The 11,417-nt window shown below is 43.8% G+C and overlaps 1 long non-coding RNA gene across 2 annotated transcripts; it reads left to right on the forward strand.

The window, feature by feature from the left end:
- Positions 1–280: 280 nt before the first annotated feature.
- Positions 281–7,647, forward strand: LOC134213324 (uncharacterized). Of its 2 annotated transcripts, none has more exons than XR_009979438.1 (3): positions 281–514; positions 7,440–7,522; positions 7,578–7,647. It is a non-coding gene; the product is annotated as an uncharacterized LOC134213324 (long non-coding RNA). The 2 variants fall into 2 exon arrangements; XR_009979437.1 differs by lacking the exon at positions 281–514 and adding an exon at positions 7,222–7,337.
- Positions 7,648–11,417: the final 3,770 nt, after the last annotated feature.

Raw genomic sequence — 11,417 nt, forward strand, 5'->3', positions numbered from 1 at the left:
GTTACGCGTGTAGATCTGAAGGCCTTCACTTCCGGTATTTCTTGGATAACCGCGAACGTCTTCTGTTGCGAATTGCCTGCAATAGGCCCTTTGGATCGAATCATCAACGAGTCGACGCTGAAGCATTTGGACGCGGTGCTTTGATTGCCAACGATGACATGTCTCTGACAGCTTGCGAAGGATGACCTCAGCAGAAAGCGAGTGGAATAATATGCCATGTGAAAGTATATAAAGAGCTAGTGATCTTCATTTCTAATTTCTATAATTATCTATTGAATTTTCTAAACTATTGAATTTGTTATTCGTTTATCTATAGCAAGAATTGATAGGTTGGTTATATTAGTTTATCTATAACGAGAATTACATTAATGCAACCTTGAAAACAGTTAAAACATGCTCATCCCAGAAACTAATTATTCTTAAAATTATAGTTAAAACCAGCGGTTATAGCACCGACAAAGTTATAGTCTAAATTCATCCAAAACCTAAATAACAATCGCATTTGTACGGAAACGTAAGTACAATTCATTAGTCGTAGTAAATTTCCTAATGAAAATTGTTATTCGACAGTCGTTGCTTCACCTCATAGACTAGAGTCGGAATTTGTAAGTAGACTAAAATTTGTTAAAATGATCTTCTTATGTAATAAACTATATTTCCAGTCGAGTTACGGAAAAACCGAACTTCGGAAAAGTTTGTAACAAACTCGAAAATTACAACTTCCTAGAAGATTCCGAACAGTTATGAGCAGTTCAGGAGCGCATCATGAAAATAACTGCAAGGTCTGCAACCGGCCGGATCACACTGAGGACATGGTGGCATGCGACATTTGCGGAACATGGTTCCACTTCACCTGTGCGGGAGTGCAACCATCTATCTGCAACAAACCATGGTATTGCGGATATTGTTCTAACCGCGATGATGGTACACATAGTTCAGCGATATCGGTAAGTTCCAGTAGTTCTAGTGCCCGCCTACGACTGAAGCAACTAGAAGAATCAAAGGCGCTTGATGATCGCCTTCTACTGCAACAAGCTGAACGGGAGCGTGCCTATTTGGCCGAAAAGCATCAATTGGAGGCTCAAATCCAGTCGGATAGAGAGCTTAGGGGAAGCATGCTAAGCTTCAGGAGCCGGCACAGCGTCAGAAGTCGTGGCAATTATAGAAGTGAGGTTCGAACGTGGGTAAATCAGGCGACCCACACTACACCGAATGTAACTACTCAACAAGGCGGCGCATCAACATCAACTCCCATCGTTTCAACGAAAAGCGATCCAATGAAACCGTTCCAACAAGCTAGTTTACCAGCCCAAGCTGCTTCTAAACCCGGCCCTTCTGTGGTAGTTCAGGAAATTATTAGTGCTCATCAGACAACTGTACACAATACTCTTCCTCAAACGATCGTTGCGCCAGCTAGTTCAGAGATCCCCAGCGCACCATGTCAAGCAGGTGCTGTAAGTTATAGTACTGCAATCCATGCATCTGCTCAAACAAATCCAGTTTTGCATCAGTCTACGAACGACCAAGATCTTCAGAAACAACATCCATCATATCCGAAGGAACGACAGCCTCCACCGATATTTCATTCAGGTCAGAAGGAGTCAGTTTTACCAAGTGCGGAGTTGAAGGAAAGTGAAATTTCTGTACAAGGGAATTCTAAAGGTCGATTCCAAGCCGATGCCAGAAATATGGAAAAGCCGGAAAAGAGCAGGTGGCAGCAAGCTCAGCAACAACTAGGTGGCTTTCAAACCGTCTTCCATCCGCCGTCAACAGGGAATCGGAACGCTACATCGCAGCCAGCTATTCCTGTACAGTGGCCACAGAATGCTAATGTAAGAAATGCAGCAAACCATCACCAGTTTCCAGTGTTTAACCAGCATCCAGTCGCATCACCATTCAACGCTCCTCATCCGATCAGCCACTATCAGCAGACATACCCCACAGGATGGCAAACAATACCAGCTTGGATGTCTCAAAATACAACAAACCCGTTGACGAATGCGGCTGGTGAAACGTCCACTAGAACCGTGCAGCAGAATCAAGGATATAGCATTCCACAGACACATCCGGGTCAAGTCTCGAACTTCCATCCGGTATCCAACATGGAAAGCGTCTTGAGTGCGCAGCAATTGGCAGCACGTCAAGTGGTATCGCGCGAGCTTCCTAGATTTTCGGGGGATCCGCTCGAGTGGCCGATGTTTATAAACGCATACGAATCTACTAAGGCAATGTGCGGAATTCAGCCGGACGAGAACCTTGCGAGGCTGCAAAAAAGCTTGATAGGTTGTGCCAGGGAGAAAGTTCTTAGCATTCTAACACTCCCTGCGGCCATTCCAGAGATAATTGAAACACTACGAGACGAATGTGGTCGACCGGAACAGTTAGTTCACTGCCTGCTAGTGAAGATACGACATGCTCCGACGCCCAATGTTAACAAACTCGAGACTCTTATAACGTTTGGCAGAGAAGTGAGGAACTTGGTTACATACATCGAAGGGGCGAACTTGCAAGACCATCTATCTAATCCCATGTTATTGACGGAGCTAGTAGGAAAGCTTCCACCAAGTCTACGATTAGAATGGGGACTTCACACGCAGAAGCTTCCCCAGGTATCACTGAAGGCGTTTAGCGAATACGTTACCTCGATCAAATCGGCTGCTTGCAAAGTATCGCTACCTACCGATAGTTATCAGGACGAAAATCGGCGAAACAAGAAGGAGAAAGGTGGTTACATAAACGCACACACTGTGGAAGGAAAAAGTGCTAGCGTAGCAAGTACTAAAAAGGAGTTCTCTACCAAAACCGAAATAACCTTCAAACCTTGCCTGGCTTGCAACAAGAATAGTCACAAACTTCGGAACTGTGAGAAATTCGCTGCTTTCAGTGTGCACCAGAAGAGGCGTTTAGTCGGCGAGTTGAATATATGTCAACATTGCTTGGGTAGCCATGGCAAGTGGCCCTGCAGGTCAAAAAAACCCTGTGAAATCGACGGCTGCACTGAATTTCATCATAAGTTGCTGCATACACCGAACACCAAACCAAGCTGCACTGTATCTCAAGCAGGACCGTCAGGCGTCATATCGACGCATTGTTCTCGTCAAACTGGCGTACTTTTCAAAGTGCTTCCAGTGGTTCTTTCTAGTAATGGAAAGTCTATCTTCACCTTTGCCTTCTTGGACGATGGATCAAATCTTACACTAGTGGAAGAAGACATCGCAGAGGAGCTAGGATTGAACGGAAATGTTAGTTCGCTGTGCATTCAATGGACGGGAAGTGTCACGAGGACCGAGCCAGCATCACGCCAAGTGGAGTTGCGTATTTCAAGTGTCAACGGTGGTCCAGGTTACAGAATTTCAGAGGTGCAAACAGTTCCTAATCTGGGCCTACCACAGCAAAGCTTAAATTATGAGGAACTTTGCAAGCAATCCCATTTGAAAGGACTCCCCATACGAAGCTTTTCCAAGGCAGTTCCTCGACTACTTATAGGACTAGATGATGCGACGCTAAAGTTAACGTTGGATAAACGGGAGAGACGCAGCAGAGAACCGATAGCAGCTATGACACGACTGGGGTGGGCCATCTTCGGAGGTGGAGCGAAAGCAAAGCAGTCTACCGGTCGCGTGATGTTTCACAAGTGCAACTGTAAGGCGTACGAAATGCTCAACAGTCTTGTTGGTGATTACTTCGCTTTGGAATCCATCGGAGTGAGACCTATTTTGCCTTTGGAGTCACCGGAAGATCAACGTGCTAGGCAGAGGTTGGAACAATTTACAAAACGAACCGATTCCGGAAGGTTCGAATGCGGACTAATATGGAAAAACGACAACTTTGCATTTCCTAATAGCTACCAAATGGCAGAACGTCAACTAGTTTACCTGGGAAGGAAACTGGGCAAGGATCCAGCACTTAAAACAAAAGTCGTTGAGCATATCGATGAATATCTAGAGCGCGATTATGTGCATGAAACCACTAAAAAAGAGCTGCAAAATTGTGATCCACATCGGGTCTGGTATCTTCTACTGGGTATAGTGCAAAACCTACACAAACCAGGGAAAGTACGCATGGTATGGGATGCGACGGCGCGGGTAGGAGAGGTATCTCTAAACTCTATGTTACTGACGGGACCAGACCTACTAACTCCACTGATGAAGGTCTTGTGTGGGTTCCGTCAACGACAGTACGTAGCGGTAGGAGATGTTCGCCAAATGTTCCACCAACTTTTGGTTAAGCAAAGCGATCGACAATCACAAAGATTCCTGTTTCGATTGAGTCCGGAACAAAAACCAACTGTTTACGTTATGGACGTAGTTATCTTCGGGGCGTCATGCTCTCCATGCCTTGCGCAATATGTGAAGAACACCAATGCGAAGGAGTACGAGGAGGTTTATCCAGAAGCAGCATCGGCGATTATCAATAACACCTACGTTGACGATTTCCTGGATAGCCGTGATACAATAGAAGAAACAGTGCGTATCGTAGAGGAGGTTCGATGGATTTTTAGTAGAGCTGGATTCGACATTAGGAACTGGCAATCCAACTCCGAGGAGATTCTTCGACGGGTCGGGGTAGACGTCGATGAGACTACGAAACGTTTTTCAGTGGAGAAGTCTACTGTTGCAGAACGTGTTCTTGGTATGTCGTGGGACCCCAAAAACGATTTATTCAAATTCATCACACAGTTTCGTGAAGATCTGAAGCCTTTACTGTCCGGTCATATCGTTCCAACCAAAAGGCAAATTCTGAGGGTAGTTATGAGCCATTTTGACCCACTCGGAAATCATAGCCACCTACACAGTGCATGGTAAAATACTAATCCAGGACGTGTGGAGATCTAGAATTCATTGGGACGATCCTATTGCGGAAGAAGATTATGGATCCTGGCAGCGTTGGGTGGAATTAATTCCAAATCTGGCGGAGGTGCGAATGCCAAGGTGTTACTTCCCGAACTACAGCCCACGAAGTCTTGATACCCTTGAGCTCCATGTCTTCGTAGATGCTAGTTTGTTGGCCTACTGTGCTGTAGCCTATTTCCGGATCATCGACAATGGCGTTCCAAGGTGTACTCTAGTAACGGCCAAAACAAAGGTGACACCTCTGAAACCTCAATCAATACCAAGGAATGAACTAAGTGCCGGAGTGATTGGAGTAAGGCTGCTCAAGAGTGTCCAAGAAAATCACTCCATTCCAATCAAGAAACGGTATATGTGGACCGACTCAACCACTGTGTTAGCCTGGTTGAAAGCTGACCCAAGGAAGTACCAACAATTTGTGGCATTTCGAATAGCAGAAATTCAATCGGAAACGAAAATTGAAGAATGGCATTACGTTCCTTCTAACCTGAACCTTGCTGATAAGGGGACTAAATGGGGCAATGGACCATGTTTCAATCCAGAAAACTCATGGTTCACAGGACCGCCGTTTCTACTTCGACCAGAGAATGAGTGGCCACGTTTGCCGATCAAAATTGCAGATGCAGAACCGTTGCAAGAAATTAAAGCCGTCCATCATCACGTCGCATTTGTTGATCCGGCAATCGATTTCTCAAAGTTTTCACGTTGGGAGGACCTTGTGAAAAATCTAAGCTACTTGTATCACTTTTTTCATTGTTGCCAAAAACTACACAGAGTAAAAACGAACAACCGAGTGACAATTCTGGATCAGAAAGACTATGCGGCAGCAGAGGCAAGTGTGTGGCGCGTAGTACAAAGCCAAACATATCTCGCAGAAATCTCCATTATTCGCAAAACTCTGAGCTTCTGATCAATGAGCAAAAATCGTTGGAAAAACAAGTGCCCTCAGTAAAGTTTCTCCGTTCTTAGACGACGCAGGAGTTTTTCGGATGCGTAGTCGCATTAACATGAAGAATGTCTACTATTCGTTCGACTTTCAAAATCCTGTAATAGTTCCCAGAGGAAGTCACGCTACCAATCTCCTTATAAACAAATATCATCAGCGATACGGACATGCAAACGTCGATACGGTCATCAATGAGCTAAGCCAACGATACTATATCCCCAAAATCCGATTTGCCGTTAAAACTGTGGTTAAACTGTATGTGGTGTAAGGTCTATCGAGCGAGGCCAGTCAGACCAAAGATGGCTGTTCTATCACATCCAAGAGTGACGCCATATGTTCGCCCGTTTACATTCACAGGACTGGATTATTTCGGACCATTGATCGTTAAGCGACGTCGCACTAATGAGAAGAGGTGGGTGGCACTATTCACGTGCCTTACTATACGAGCTGTTCACGTAGAGGTAGTGCACACAATGTCAGCCGCATCGTGTAAAATGGCAATTCGTCGTTTCGTTTCACGCAGAGGATCGCCGCAGAAAATATTCAGTGATAACGGGACCAATTTTCGAGGAGCCGCTCGTGAGTTAGCAGATGAAATCAAAGCTATCAACAGGGAACTGGCGTCCACGTTTTCCAGCACGCCGAAACCGAGTGGGTTTTCAATCCACCTTCGCTCCTCATATGGGAGGCGTGTGGGAACGAAAGGTGCGCTCAATCAAGGACGCTTTCAAGGCATTGCACCACAATCAACGTTTAGACGATGAAGAGCTGATGACATTTCTTGCAGAAGCCGAATTGATCGTCAACTCCCACCCTCTTACATTTGTGCCCATAGAAGACTCAACAGAAGAAGCGGTGACTCCAAACAACTTTCTGCTTATGAGTGGTGTCAACAATTCGTCGCGGATTCCCATTAGTGAAGAAGTATTCTTGCGGGTGAATTGGAAGTTAATGCAGCAACTGTTGAACCAGTTTTGGAAGCGATGGATTCAAGGCTACCTTCCAACAATAGCGCGTCGGACGAAGTGGTTCAATGATGTACGTCCGCTCCAAGTGGACGACCCTGTTGTCATCGTGAACGAGAATGTCCTGCAATGGGTGGCTGAGAGGTCGAGTTGTTTGAAATCTACGCTTCCGTGGATGGTCAGGTGCGGAAGGTGGATGTCCAAACATCATCAGGGGTGTTTCCACGGCGACCGGCGATCAAAGTAGCCTTGCTGGATGTCCTGGAGAATAGTAAGGCCAATCAAGGATGAGTCATTACGGTCCGGTGTTGCGGAATTGCCTGCAATAGGCCTTTTGGATCGAATCATCAACGAGTCGACGCTGAAGCATTTGGACGCAGTGCTTTGATTGCCAACGATGACATGTCTCTGACAGCTTGCGAAGGATGACCTCCAGCAGAAAGCGCGAGTGGAATAATATGCCATGTGAAAGTATATAAAGAGCTAGTGATCTTAATTTCTAATTTCTATAATTATCTATTGAATTTTCTAAACTATTGAATTTGTTATTCGTTTATCTATAGCAAGAATTGATAGGTTGGTTATATTAGTTTATCTATAACGAGAATTACATTAATGCAACCTTGAAAACAGTTAAAACATGCTCATCCCAGAAACTAATTATTCTTAAAATTATAGTTAAAACCAGCGGTTATAGCACCGACAAAGTTATAGTCTAAATTCATCCAAAACCTAAATAACAATCGCATTTGTACGGAAACGTAAGTACAATTCATTAGTCGTAGTAAATTTCTAATGAAAATTGTTATTCGACAGTCGTTGCTTCACCTCATAGACTAGAGTCGGAATTCTTATTGGAATTTGTAGACAGTGTGAAAACTAATTTGTAAGTAGACTAAAATTTGTTAAAATGATCTTCTTATGTAATAAACTATATTTCCAGTCGAGTTACGGAAAAACCGAACTTCGGAAAAGTTTGTATCATCTTCCATACGCATATTCTGTTATATATACTATAATGGAAACATTACATTTACAAAACAGGCCTGTAGATCATTGGTTACGCGTGTAGATCTGAAGACCTCCACTTCAGGTATTTCTTGGATAGCCGCGAACATCCTCCGTACACATATTCTATTCAATGTTTCACAATGTACACATATCATATTCAGAACAGGCCAATATTAATTGAATTTATGTTATTTTTTTTTTAACACGGTATGATACCGCATAAAAAACTAATTTGGTGTACTTGTAGAAATCGCACACCAATACCAACAGATTTATTTGACAGCAATCCATCGAGTTTTAGACTGGACGAATGAAAATTCTCATGGACGTAAACAGATTTTCATAAGACAAATTTGAAAAATTTGAAGGGTATTTTTGATTGCCGATTCTCAATAAACTATGATTTGTTCAATGCGCTAATAGTACACAATGAAAACTAGGAACTCTAAAATACGTGTTGCATACAACTTTGTTAGAGTAAGTAGTTGGGCTGGCGTATAAATTAGATTTGAAAACCAAGCACTACCTACTACGACGGGAATTAGCTCACTACCCTACTGAGTCTAAATCCGGGTGTCGAAACTCGCCCTTGAGCTCATTAACTAAATGAGTTCAACCGATAAGCGTATTTTGATTGCGGAGAGCCGACTCGGTGCGGCACCCTCAAACAAATGGATTGCCGAATCGAATAAATTCAGGCCGAATAAAATCAGCCGGAGTATGCTCTGAAATGGGGAAGGGTCATTTTACCGAAACTCATTCGGCCGAATGCTACTAGGCCGAAAAAAACCATTAGGCCGAAAGACATTTGACCGAAACGGTCGTTTGGCCAAAAGGTTCATTTGGCCGAAAGCGTCATTTGACCAGAAAGGTCATTTTGCTGAAATGGTCGTTTGGCCGAAAGGGTCATTAAGCCGAAAGGGTAATTAGGCCGAAAGAGTTGTTTGACCGAAAGGGTCATTTGGCCGAAAGGTTCTTTTGGCCGAAAGGATCATTTGACCAGAAAGGTCATTTGGCCAGAAAGGTCATTTGGCCGAAATGGTCATTTGGTCGAAGAAGTCATTTGGTCGAAGAGGTCATTTGGTCAGACAGAGTCATTTGGCCGAAAGTGTCGTTTGGCAGAATAGGTCAGTGAAAAGTGAGAAATTAGGAATGAGAAGAGAGACGTCTCACTTCTCACTCTTCATTTTTCGCTTCTCACTGTTAAAAGTAAGAAGCGCGAAATGAGTAGTGAGACGTCTCACTACTCACTTCGCACTACTGACGTTTCACAGTGAGAAGTGGGAAATGAGGAGTGAGAAATACGACGTCTCCCTTCTCACTCCTCAATTCTCACTTCTCACTTTTTAAAGTGAGAAGAGAAAAATTAAGAGTGAGAAGTGAGACGTCTCACTTCTCACTTCTCATTTATCACTTCTCGCTGTAAAAAGTGAGAAGCGCAAAGTGATTAGTGAGACGTCTCACTACTCACTTCGCGCTCTTCACTTTTTTACAGTGAGAAGTTAGAAATGAGGAGTGAGAAGTGAGACGTCTCTTTTCTTACTCCTAATTTCTCACTTTCCAAATGACCTTTTCGGCCAAATGTCTTATTCGGCCAAATGTCCTTTTCGGCCAAATGACTTTTTCGGCAGAATAATCAAACTACCATTTCGGTCAAACTACCCTTTCGGTCAAATGACCCTTTCGGCCAAACGACCCTTTCGGCCGAATGGGTTTCGGCCAAACGACCCTACCCCTCTGAAATAGCCAACTGATGAATGTGTGACAAAAAATCATTCAGACCCAGGTCTTGGACTGTTCCAGAATATTTTTTTTATCTTCCATTGCGACACAGGAATTGCCTTTCGCTGGTTGGGTTGTTGAATATACCGAACTGCAGGTGGTGCAGAATTTGTTGCACTCTGAGTGTTACCAGGAGCAGAGGACGTGAACGAATCCAGTCTCTGCTGATAGGAATTGTTTAGCACGTCTCCACCAATAGTGCTAGACTCTGGTAAAGCTACACTTCTTTTGAATGAGACTTTTGGTGCTACTGAGAGATTAGCACCTTTATCGAAGTTGGACCAACTCACGGAGGGTGCAGTTGAAACTTCTTCTGGTTCTATCGGCCATTGCGTTTACGGAAGGAATTCGTGTCATTGAAATTGTTTGGCTTCGATGGTGGTGGGTTTGATCGCATTTCATCTCTCAAATCAATGCAATGGTTTGAGAGGTGTAATGCGATCAAACCAACCACCATCGAAGCCAAACAAGCTTATGCTTTGATTTGACTCCCAATATCCGTCATGGCTTGGTTAAACTGTTCGGTTGTAACATGCTGAGCTCGATCGATTTGCTCCGGAATAGCTCCGGTGTGGGTTGGTCGATTATGCACTGGTTGCTCTTCTATCCCTCCCACAGCTTCATTAAGTAAATCCGACTCGTTCTCAGAGTCATCTTCCGAGTGCCCAAAGAAAACATCCTCTGACCCAAAATGCTCCGAAAACAAGTCCAGTACACTGCGAAATGATTCCCTGGCTTGTATTTTCATATCGCCGATGGCATAGTTTTTCACGATGACCCGATGACCCAAATGCAACAAGCGTGCTTTACATGCAATTTTCCCTTGTGAATTTTGACTATTGGAGAGAAACCGTTCGTGTTCCCGTAATAAATACCTACATGTCTCAAGATCGATCTCGGGATCTTGGTCGTAATGGATTATAAATTCGTGACCTTCTAGTTCATTTTTTAAATTTGCTTTAATCTTCTGCGACGTTTGCAGCGCGATTCGTCATCCGCAATGACGACATTTCGTAGTAGGAGCTCATAATCAAGCTCCCCGGGTAACAGATGGTCAACCCTCATTCCCCGATAAAGGACATTGAAGTCCGGACCCGACACAGATACGCGAGGTGGCATTTTAACAATTTATTACGATCGGGTTATAAGATGCTGTCTGGACGTATTATAACGAATAAATAATTCTTTATTCATAGTCAATTATATCGCGAGTATGATGTCGATTTCAAACACCCCTGAAACCGAAAAATTTGAATTTAGTCTAGCCAGTACCTATTCTGCTGAAGTGACGTAATTGAAACACTGCGATTGATTTTCCGCTACTCGTATTTTTCCCAAAAAGCTTCAGAAACGCGAATAGAAGCAAAACGCAATTTTCCGTCTCTAGCCTGACCAGAGTGATTTTCAAAGTAACTTACTTTATTTGAAACTCCGCCACCACTATTGAAGAAAAAATATTCAAGGATATTTTTTCTCTCCTAAGAATCTGTTCCTACTTTTACGTTGGGCGCCATTAAAACGATTCGACCCCGGGAGAGATTACAAAATTTGACGCTAAAGTATCGGCTTTGCTCGATTGCGGAAGGCAACCTGACCTTTATCAGCAAATTTTTGTTCGGTGCATTCCGCCGTGTGCAGATCAAGAAACCGGCAAATAAGGTGAAGCTACATACAGCTGATGGATCACGATTAGCAATTGTTACCGTATTCCTTAAGAATCCCATATTGTTCGGATGTCAGCGAGCTACACGTAATGGTGGAAGGAGATAACAGGCCTTTTGCTGGAGTAGATGTCCTAGGATTTCGGATGATTGGGCAACTAGATAGAGGAGCCCAAGTATCCGTTTCAGGAATGGGCAGTGA

The sequence above is a fragment of the Armigeres subalbatus genome, chromosome 1, assembly GCF_024139115.2.
Source record: "Armigeres subalbatus isolate Guangzhou_Male chromosome 1, GZ_Asu_2, whole genome shotgun sequence".
Lineage (NCBI taxonomy): Eukaryota > Metazoa > Arthropoda > Insecta > Diptera > Culicidae > Armigeres > Armigeres subalbatus.